The following is an 11606-nucleotide window of genomic DNA, read 5'->3' as shown; positions in this document are numbered from 1 at the left end:
CATCCACAACTACACACATACACACATACACAACTACACACATACACAACTACACACATACACAACTACACACATACACAACTCAAACAATATCAGTGAAATACACAATGCATCTTGATTTAAGGATATGTAGATATTTGTACTGGAAAACTAAACAGCAAAAATACTGAGAGAGAACATCAATTTTGCAATGCACACGTTTAATGCCATAATTCTGTGAAATTTAGACTTTTTGCTAATTTTAAAGGCCTTAAATTGCGTAAACCTTTTAAAGACCTGCAGAAATAATATGCTGATTTGAAGATCAATTATTATTAGTTATTAGTCATTACTAACTAACATTTGATTATTATCAATGTTGAAAACAGTTGTGCTGCTTCATATATAAATTTTTATTTTTTTCAGGATTCTTTGATGAATAGAAAGTTCAAAATACCAGAATTTATTTCAGAAATCTTTTGTGACCTTATAAATGTCTTTACTGTCATTTTTAATAAAAATGCTGAATACAAGTATTATTATTTTTTTTGAAAACATTACATACCTCAAACAAATCTGAAGCAACACAACTATTTTCAACATTGATCATAATCATAAATGTTTCTTGAGCATCAAATCATCATATTAGAATGATTTGTGAAGGATCATGTGACACTGAAGACTGGAGTAATGATGCTGAACATTCAGCTTTGATCACAGGAATAAATTACACTTTACTAGATATTCGCATAGAGAACAGCTGATTTACATTATAATATTTCACATTTTTTGCTGTATTTACTGTATTTTTGATCAAATAAATGCAGCCTTTCTTTCAGCAGTGTAAATATATTCAATATTCAGAAATGCACATTAAAAGCAGAGCATCGCATGAAACGCTAAACTGTCCGCATGTATGAGGGTGATCAACATGTATAAGCTCAACTCTGCATATGACTAATGTGTGTGTTATTTAGCTGCAACATTTGGGTTGACAAACTCTGTTTTGCTACTTCCTCCTCAGATCCGTGTCACTTCCTGTAACACACACAGAATGCATTCGACCAAAAGCAACCCAAGTTTTATCGGTTCATGCTAATCTGAGTTCACGTGTTCACGCGTTATACAGCGGGTGTGTGAATGTGTGTCTGCTCCAAGAGTCATTACCCTGGTTTACACTCTGACCACATCTAACCTTCATTCTTCCTACTGTTCATGCATGCAGAAAGTCTCGTACAGTTCCCATAATGCACTGCAGCGTCATCGCCGACCCCCTGCAGATCGGCTGACGTCAGTCTCTTAATCTGCCGATTCTTCACTTTCCTCATCTCAGCCTTAAGCCACGATAATGCCTTTCTCTCTGCATCACGTCCTCTGTATAGGATCTTCGAAGGTTTGTGGGTCTGAGTGCTAAAGGGAATCAGCATGATCATGATCCAGTGGATTGTTACACAGCCAAGCTAAGGCTGCTCTGTGCCAGCTCAAAATCCAGTGCAAAGATAAAAGCCATAATCACACCAGTTCAGACCCATCGAAGCCCCTCTAGTGTAAAAGGGAGCTGTAATTGCACTGTAAATGCATTAATACCACCTTATATCACCTTTTTTTCCCCACAAATTTGCGTTTTTGTAGTTTACACAGAGACGATAACGGTCTCGTTTTCAAAAACTTGCACTTTGAAACCCGTTTATAAGAGTTAAAAATTTTTAGGCCAAAACGCATAAAAAGTGTTCAGTTTTTACAACCAGTGGATCTCTGAGCTGAGTGAGTGAGTGGAGGCGGGGCTCATCTGCATATTCATAGAACCACGAATACTAAATGAGGGAAGGGTGTCGAGTTACATTCAAGATATTTTAAGGCATAAAGATTTATTTTTTAAGGAAAACCCGTTTAAATGGGTGATTTTGGTGAAGGGGGACTTTAACTTTAACAAGATGTTTGTCCTGCTCTAAAATTCTGACATTTTAAGGAACTCTCATTTGCTTTCAGACAATTGTCACTCAGAAAATTCCTAGTAATTTTCACAAATAATCAGAAACTGATTCAAAGTAACTCTGAATTAAACATGACATTTTGAAGTAGGAAGACATTACAGGACTAGGAAATATTATTTTCTAGTAAAATGTACTACAATAATTTTTGTTTTATTTCCAACCTTTTAAAAATAAATGTTCAGAGTGTATTTACAGTAAAATTGGATTTTCTACTCAAAAATGGCAAAAAACGAATAAAAAAAATTATACTTTAAATAGTATTAAATAATAATGATGATAATTTGTTAGGCCTACATTTATAAATCTATCTATCTATCTATCTATCTATCTATCTATCTAAAAAAGAATCCTATGAATTTAAAGGGCTGGTATAATGCCCTTTGCACAAGATGTAAAATAAGTCTCTGATGTCCCCAGAGTGTGTGTGTGTGTGTGTGTGTGTGTGTGTGTGTGTGTGTGTGTGTGTGTGTGTGTGTGTGTGTGTGTGTGTGTGTGTGTGTGTGTGTGTGTGTGAAGTTTTAGCTCAAAATACATTATATAGCATGTTAAAATTGTCACTTTTTGAGGGTGAGCAAAAACGCACCGTTTTGTGTCTGTTCCTTTAAATGCAAATGAGCTGCTGCTCCCGGCACAGGGGGCGGAGCTTCAACAGCTTGTGTTCTTTTACCTCACACACACATGCAGTGCACAGTAAATAAAAAAAAACGTTTAGCCTTTTATGTTCAAACCGGAGTCAGAAAGATGTAGACAACCTTTCTGAATGGTTATTTGATGAATTTATGTAGCTTATGTGTCATTGATTAGCATATTTTGTCATGATAATATATAAATCGTATTCCTGGAGGCGGGCTTTATGTAAATTTTAGGGTTAGTCAACACACAGGAGGAATGTCGTGTAATCCCTGAAAGATGGAGAGACTCAAGAAGAAGTGACAACATGTAGACAACATTTCTGAATGGTTAGTTGATGAATTAATGTAGTTTATGTGTAGTTATCTTCTAGTCACTGATTAGCATATTCTGTCATGATAATCAATAAATCGTGTTCAGGGGGCGGCGCTTATGTAAATTCTAGGGTTTGTGATGTCACTAACCCGGGAGGAATGTGGTGTAGTCTCTACCAGCCGTTTGTTGTAGTCCTTAAAAAGCAATTTCTTTAAAAGCAAATCTCTCCCTTTGCTTTGAACTTTGAGTTGTAACTTTGCAGATGTTGATTATGATCAAACAGCAACATTACACACTAACTAAAGTTAGAAGAGTCAAATCATAATCAACCACCCATTTAAAACTCTCATGTAAACACGTGCATTGTTACACCGATCTGGATTGTGTCTTCACTCACTCACTCACTCACACTCTCTCTCTCTCTCTCTCTCTCTCTCTCTCTCTCTCTCTCTCTCTCTCTCTCTCTCTCTCTCTCTCTCTCTCTCTCTCTCTCTCTCTCCTGCAGGTGAAGGTGTGTTTCGACGAGGTCCAGCTGGAGAGAGTGTGTGAGTACCCTTCAGAAGACTGTGTGTTAGCGTCCCTCCCCTGCTCTCCTCATCCCGGGCTGGAAGACGGAGCGAGGGAAGAGGAGGAAGACGAGGAGGACGAGAGACCGGCGTTTGTGTCGCGCGGTGCCGTCAGTCAGAGCACAGGAAGGGTTCGGGTCCTAAAAGTGGGTCAGTGGCTTCTACATTACATCAAATTCTGTTAACGTTACTTTGAGATAAAGTCAAACAGGAAATAGAAATAAATACTATATTCACACATACGCCTGAACATGAGATGCAGAAATACTGCACATACTTTATGCAAATGTAAAGTCGGTTTTGTGTGTAGAGCTTGTAGCAACTCTATTACGTGTTATAATTATATGAAATAAAAATGTATATTTCCTGCAGTTCACGGTTGTGCAAAATCTATCTATCTATCTATCTATCTATCTATCTATCTATCTATCTATCTATCTATCTATCTATCTATCTATCTATCTATTCATCCATCTGTCTATCTATCTATCTATCTATCCATCTGTCTATCTATCTATCTATCTATCTATCTATCTATTCATCCATCTGTCTATCTATCTATCTATCTATCTATCTATCTATCTATCTATCTATCTATCTATTCATCCATCTGTCTATCTATCTATCTATCTATCTATCTATCTATCTATCTATCTATCTATCTATCTATCTATCTATCCATCTGTCTATCTATCTATCTTTGGCACAACACTGCTGCAGTTAAAACATCATTAATTGCACATTTTTAAATCTTTTTTTTTTACTGTAATTTTAAATGTTAATTTTTGTCTGTCTTTTTTTTTTTTTTAGATGAATCCTGCAAACGACTCTCTAAATGACAAACCTTGCCATCCTTTAGATTTAAAATTCTTTACTTTTGCAGAAGGTGTACGCAATGATACATTTTTTAAAATGTGGTTTTAAAATTATTTTTATTATCTTAATTTTTTTCATTCTTTAGTTTTGCTTGTCCTGCTGGAGAATCAAAAATGTACAAGATTTACAAAATACTTTACAAGCACAATATCTGTTTCATGTTCAGAGCTCTGATTCACAGAATGATCCGCTCAGGTCCGATATGATGGTTTGCACAATTTACAGAGTATTATGATTAAAACCTTTTATGGTCTGAAGGCTGTTCATAAAAAAAAAAGATATATATATATATATATAGCTGGAATAGATTTTATTTCATTCTATTGTATTATTATGCATCACATTGAGGGAATTTATTTTTATTTATAAATGAAAATGAAATGCTCATGCTCTGATTGTCACATGCTAAGAGTTGACTCTCTCTTATGAAAGTATGGTTATGATTAATAAAGATTAGAATAAATGCTGTCATGGAACAGTGATATGATATTTGTTTAAAAAATAGATCCGTTTTCATCATGAGATTGTAAAATAGAAGTTTGTCATTGCCTATAGAATTATCTGTGTTGATGGGTCACCCTTGGGTTTTTACAATGCAATCCAAAAAAAATCAAATTTTTGTATTGTTTGTACTTGAATACCAGTTTTCAACTTTGCAATGAAATGAAGAAGCACCTTTAAAATATTAATAAACATTAAGGACATACAGTGTGTGTGTGTGTGTGTGTGTGTGTGTGTGTGTGTGTGTGTGTGTGTGTGTGTGTGTGTGTGTGTGTGTGTGTGTGTGTGTGTGTGTCTGTGTGTGTGTGTGTGTGTGTGTGTGTGTGTGTGTGTGTGTGTGTGTGTGTGTGTGTGTGTGTGTGTGTTATATAAAAAGGGAGTAGTCTACAATCTTTGACTGGTTGTTTTATCTATTCTATTGCACACTGGTTGTATTACAGCGCCACCTTCTGGTTATTCACAGTAACGATGAATGACTCTTCACAATAAATCATCTGAAATATTAATGAGAAATATCAGTCCCTGTGGACAGTTAAATCAAATTACCAATTTATAGATTCAATAATTTATTTAAATGTACTGCCTTTGTCAAATTTCATTAGAGATTGTTTCTGCTCACATCATTAGTACTTCAGATGAAATGTTGTATATTTGTAGAGGTATTTGATTAGGTATCCCTCACATATAACATAAAAAACCCTCATATGTTCCTGATTAATACTAATAGGCCTACATAAAATAAATTACAGTTGGCTTTAAGTTCATCATCGTCCTTCAATGGAAAATAAATAAAATGTTGTTTAGGCCTACTGTCTGTCGATGACACATTCTGTATTGTTGTGTACAACCAATCACAATCACATCATTTACAGGTAGGCCTATGTTCCCTTACAAGTGAGTCTCATGTCTTATAACAACTATAGGCTAGTAATTATTTCCATAGTCCATAACCAATGATATTTAAATTAAATATCACTTTACATGTAGCCCGTGGCATGACACTTAAAAGACAACCATGGTAATACCGCGGTGATTTTGGAGAATCAGTGTAATAGTGTTAGCTTGCTAATATCCATCTTACCTGCGCTGTCTACCCTCGAACCAATAGCAGCAAACTCACCCTGTCATTAACAATTGGGTTAATAAGCTGTTTGTTCCGGTTCCGCTATTAAAAATTACACCTGCGATGCCAAATCACGCTGATATCCGTGAATCAAGCGACACGAAACGCCACTGAATCGACACGGATGTATGATCACGTGGACATCTAAAATGTGCTTCTGAATTTGCCAGGATGGACTAGCCTACTAACAGAAACCCCGTTTTCTTAGTGTTTTTAATTTATTCGGATTTTTTTTTTATCCTATTTGCAGCCAGTCATCACTTGAATAGCCTACATCTTTTCCCAAATCATTTCACATTCTCCAAGTGGGAAAATCCCAACGGCTCTCGCGCGGTTTAGTTAGTGTGTGAGGCTAAACCAACTGTTTTGTTTTGTTTTGTTTTAATATGAAGTGGATAACCTCACCCCATTTTCATAATGTGCGTTTTAGAGATTGCAAAAAGTAGGCTACCATAGTAGACTATGTTTTGACCATAGGACCATTGTAATATCATGTTATTCATGGAAGTGCCATATTAATACTATATAGGCCTACAGTAGCCTATATGGTGATCTGTCGAGTGTTGTAGCCTATAGGCTATTAGAGTAGTCTACCATGGTATTACCATCAATGTACAGTAGGCTACCTTTGTAATGTCTACACGACCACACGTTTTGTTTTTATGTTTTATGTGTGTTGTATTTTAAAGTTGGCTTAAACTTTTCAACTAGGCTATATTCCAATATAGGCTAATAATGCACTTGAATTTTTCTCAAACCTAGACTGGTTTGTAAGGACAAACCAGCACTAGATGGCAGCAGAGGACTGAATTCTGTGATAAACTTCATGCTTAAAGAGGAAAGATTTCCACTGCTTCCATTAATCGGACCGAATGGGTCTGATCACATGATCTCTGAATCCCTCCATCGCCATTTCTACATGTCAGTCAACAGCCATTTTTAGAGTGAGTGTCAAGACACCTGCTCATGATGGACCTGCTCCGGGACTCTCATCAGCTCTATTCCTGCTCTATAATCACTCTGTTCTCGTTAAGAACTCTTGTGTAGTGATTAAAGAGGGTGTAAATATATGCTCTGACAATGATTCAATTATGATTCTTCACTAAATGATGCCTCATGAAATCAGGAATTTGATCGGGTTTGATTAAATTCGATTTGATTATTTTGGGTGTCCCTCTACATTTGTGTCTTCAGCATATTTACAAACATTTTGAAATGATTAAAATAATTGTAAAATATAAAAAAGTAAAATATAGACGAAACAATAGACCTGGGGTCGGTTGCACAAACATCCATTATGTTAAGACAGTGTCTTTTGGTATCTAATTGACGTTTTTATGTAACTGATTTAAAAAAAAGTTATGAGTTGTCAAGAAAAATATTTGATGTCTGATTTGTAAGACTAGTCTTAGCGGTTTATGCAACCGGCCCTAGGTTGATTTTACATTCATAGTTGCAGGCATTGTATTTTTAATACGAAATCAATGCATTTATAATTATTATTATTATTTTTTAATTCTGTAGTAATTGCATTGAAGTTTCATTGTGAGACTGATGCATAACGGCACAGTTCTACATCCCTGTTGTGCACAGATGTGTGTTTGTGCAGCGTCAGGCTGATGGTATATTAGTTGAACAGCAGCTTGATTTAGAATTCAATGCATTTGCAAATATTGCACGTTATTTGTTGTGTGTGTGTGGTTTTTTTTTGTTTTTTTTGTTTTTTTGTCGTTTTGGGGCCTATTTGAGCATATGTTGTGTATTCTCTTTGCTTTATCATGGTAATTTCCCCTCACCGTGATTTGTGCTTTTGATTTGCTATGAAACATCTGCTGAGAGCATAAACATGAAGAGAGCTTTTAATGCATCAGGAATCTCATAACAGATTGCTGTTAATCTCATCCCATGATCCCAAAAGTTTCTCCTGTTTTGTGAAGGCTGCTGTGCTGTATTATGTATGTGTGTGTGTGTGTTTGTACAGAAACTTGTTCATATGGAAATGCATATGTCTGAGTAATAAAGGCGGCGTTCTGTCAGATGTGAGATGTGGCTTTCTCACTGTGCAGGGGTTCAGGCTTGAAATAGTTCTGTTCCCAAAAGGCAAGTCACACCAGCGAACACGGATAGCTCTCGCAGACACTCTCACCAGTTAATTACACCTCGATTGTAGTTCTGTTCAGATCCTTGAACACTCACTGTGTACCTGATGTGCGTGTGTGTGTGTGTGTGTGTGTGTGTGTGTGTGTGTGTGTGTGTGTGTGAGATCCAGAGATTGCATTGCTCTACCTGAGCGCACCTTTAGTTTTCACCGTGTTGCACGGATATGATGACTTTATTAGAGCTCATGCAAGCCAAACATTCATCAATCTTTCCCATAAGCTTTAGTTTTTGACTAGATACTTATAGACTCCTTTACAAATAATGGTAACACTTTACAATAAGGTTCATTAGGGAATGTATTACTAACATGAACTAACAATGAGTATTTGTTACTGTATTCATTAATCATGGTTAATGTTAGTTAATACAAATCCAGATGTTCATTGTGTGTTCATGTTAGTTCACAGTGCATTAACTAATGTTAACAAATACAACCTTGGTGAAATGAATTAATAAATGCTGAAGAAGTATTGTTCATTCTCAGTTCATAACTTAGGTAACTATTGTTAACTAATGAACCTTATTATAAAGTATTACCCAAATAATTAATGCATTAATTCTTTTTAGATACTCACAACTTGTTCTTCATCCAGTTTATCTAAAGAAATGTAATAAATGTGGTTCTGGTGCATTTATTCCCACCAGCTTGAACGCTCTACAGGTCAATGTTCTCCTTTCAATGGCGAGCTTGTAGAATAACACATTTTATTGTCAACATTTTATTGTTGCACTTGAAAAAAACATAGATTTTGGCTTTTATATATGTGTCATGCAGAGCTGCTGTCAGAGATTTGTGCGGATGCGAGCTGCTAGTCTCCACAGTGATGCAATGAGTCTGAAGCGCTTCAGTGCCAGAGGATTCAGGGACAGACACACACATCCATGGACGAACATTACAATGAAGTCTTCAAGGAATAGTTGACCATCATCTATTCTCCTTCATGTTCTTCAGATCTGATCTTTATTGATAACTTCAGTGTGAAGCACGAATGAGATGCTCGGATTGTTGCTGTTTGTCATGCAATGAAAATGGATGTTGATTTATTTATTCAGCATCATCAAAGTATGAAACAAATGACTGGGGCATCGCGTTATGTTTCAGGTCTAAAGCACATTCATTTGTATAGTGCATGTTTGTCTTTTCTACAGAGCTGGAGTTATATGGTGCAGTCACTGAACGCTCCTTGTGTGTTTCTCTGGAGAAAAGACGTCGTTTGGAACAACACTGTAAAAGACTACGGTGAATGCTACAGTGAAACACTGTTAAACCATTACATTTACAGTATTTGGAAGTGAAAAAGAACAAGTCATTGTATAATTTACAGTGAAAAACCATAAACTGACATTCCCACAATTCCCTGACACTTCAGATTTGATGTATTTTCATTGAAATAACTGTTTCTTCATAGTTTTTCGTAGTTTTTCTAAAATACACTTAATGTTGTTAAATTAATGCTTATTTCACTTTTCAAACTTCATGTGTGTTACCAATGATGCTGTTTAGAGTTTGTGTGAATGACACTGTGCAGCTTCTGATTATTTTTAATATTAACTTTCTCATGGAATAGCTGATTGTGAGCTTTGAATCATCATGTGACTCTCATCTCCACTGTGATTGGTGGGTGTCAGTGTATATGTAAAACAGATATTAGTCAATAATAAGTCAGTACATTAACATGATATCAGGTAATGAAATATGCTTTTTACTGTAAATATGTCTGTAAAACCTACGGTAAATTTATGGCAACCACAGCTGCTGTTTTTTTACAGTAAATTTAACAGTTTTTTTTTTTTACAGTGTAAGTAAATTAACTTCAAGTCTATATCAGATATTGAAATACAATATATATATTTTTTTACTATAAACTAAAGTTAAGTCTGTAAAACCTAAAATGTTCCTATTTTTTACAGTAAATTTCTGGCAACCACAGCTGCTGTTTTTTTACAGTAAATTTAACAGTTTTTTTTTATTTAATTTTTACAGTGTAGGTAAATTAACTTTAGGCCTATATCAGATATTGAAATAGATTTTTTTTTTTTTTTTTTTTTTTTACTGTAAACTTAAGTTAAGTCTGTAAAACCTCAAATGTTCCTACCGTATTTTTTACGGTAAATTTATGGCAACCACAGCTGCTGTTTTTTTACAGTAAATTTAACTTTTTTTTTTTTTTTTCAGTGTAAGTAAATTAACTTTAAGTCTATATCAGATATTGAAATACATTTTTTTTTTTTTTTTACTATAAACTAAAGTTAAGTCTGTAAAACCTAAAATGTTCCTATTTTTTACAGTAAATTTCTGGCAACCACAGCTGCTGTTTTTTTACAGTAAATTTAACAGTTTTTTTTTATTTAATTTTTACAGTGTAGGTAAATTAACTTTAGGCCTATATCAGATATTGAAATAGATTTTTTTTTTTTTTTTTTTTTTTTACTGTAAACTTAAGTTAAGTCTGTAAAACCTCAAATGTTCCTACCGTATTTTTTACGGTAAATTTATGGCAACCACAGCTGCTGTTTTTTTACAGTAAATGTAACTTTTTTTTTTTTTTTCAGTGTAAGTAAATTAACTTTAAGTCTATATCAGATATTGAAATACATTTTTTTTTTTTTTTTACTATAAACTAAAGTTAAGTCTGTAAAACCTAAAATGTTCCTATTTTTTACAGTAAATTTCTGGCAACCACAGCTGCTGTTTTTTTGACAGTAAATTTAACTGATTTTTTTATTTAATTTTTACAGTGTAGGTAAATTAACTTTAGGCCTATATCAGATATTGAAATACAATTTTTTTTTTTTTTTTTTACTGTAAACTTAAGTTAAAGGTATAGCGGAGGATGTTTTACTTCCTGGTGGGTAGTCTAAACTATTGGTCCTCCTAATTGTCAATCATTCTGGTGAATCAATCAAACTTTTCAAAAAGTGGAGAGGGCGGGTCTTATCTAAAATTTTGAAAGATCCTCCGCTATACCTTTAAGTCTGTAAAACCTAAAATGTTCCTACCATATTTTTTTACGGTAAAATTCTGGCAACTGTTTCTACAATTCTACATTGCATGAGAATGTGAACTTTCCCTTTAAACAGCGTTCATCTGGGAGTGTTTGTGAGTTTTGAGCTGGGTTTGATCCAGGAGGCTGTGCTCGAGAGAGAGAGATCCGCTGTTCTGCTGTTTCGAGGAGCTGGTGTGACCGATCTGAAGTGTTTTCCACAGGGTTGGTGGTCTGGTGTTGTGCTCAGAGTTTGGAGCTGGTATCTGGAAGGTTGCAGGTTTAATTCCCAAAAGGACTGACCTATGAATTATCACCACTGTGTCTGTTATCAAGACACTTAACCTCAGGTTACTCCATGGAGATTGACCCTATAATAAATGAATGGAGTGATGCTGTGGCTCATCAGGGGGAAATCACAGACACAAACACTGGCTCTGGTGTAGAAATGCCAGTTGCATTATCTTGATCCTGTTGC

At 35.0% G+C, this 11606-nt stretch overlaps 2 protein-coding genes and 1 long non-coding RNA gene across 15 annotated transcripts in view; all 3 read left to right on the top strand.

Annotated features, from left to right (window-relative positions):
• The window catches only part of LOC309511318 (NACHT, LRR and PYD domains-containing protein 3-like), a 249257-nt gene that overhangs the window by 111414 nt on the left and 126237 nt on the right, over positions 1–11606 (top strand). The window lies entirely within an intron of this gene.
• LOC309511419 (uncharacterized protein) overlaps positions 1–11606 on the top strand; it is a 120630-nt gene that overhangs the window by 25283 nt on the left and 83741 nt on the right. The gene's annotated exons all lie outside the window — the stretch shown is intronic.
• LOC309511420 lies at positions 2444–5068 on the top strand. The gene is made up of 2 exons (XR_014210597.1): positions 2444–3634; positions 4295–5068. It is a non-coding gene; the product is annotated as an uncharacterized lncRNA (long non-coding RNA).

This window comes from Leuciscus leuciscus (genome assembly GCF_965113295.1).
Source record: "Leuciscus leuciscus genome assembly, chromosome: 12".
NCBI lineage: Eukaryota > Metazoa > Chordata > Actinopteri > Cypriniformes > Leuciscidae > Leuciscus > Leuciscus leuciscus.
Note: the sequence above shows the minus strand (reverse complement) of the source record. Positions and strands in the feature narration are given on the sequence as shown.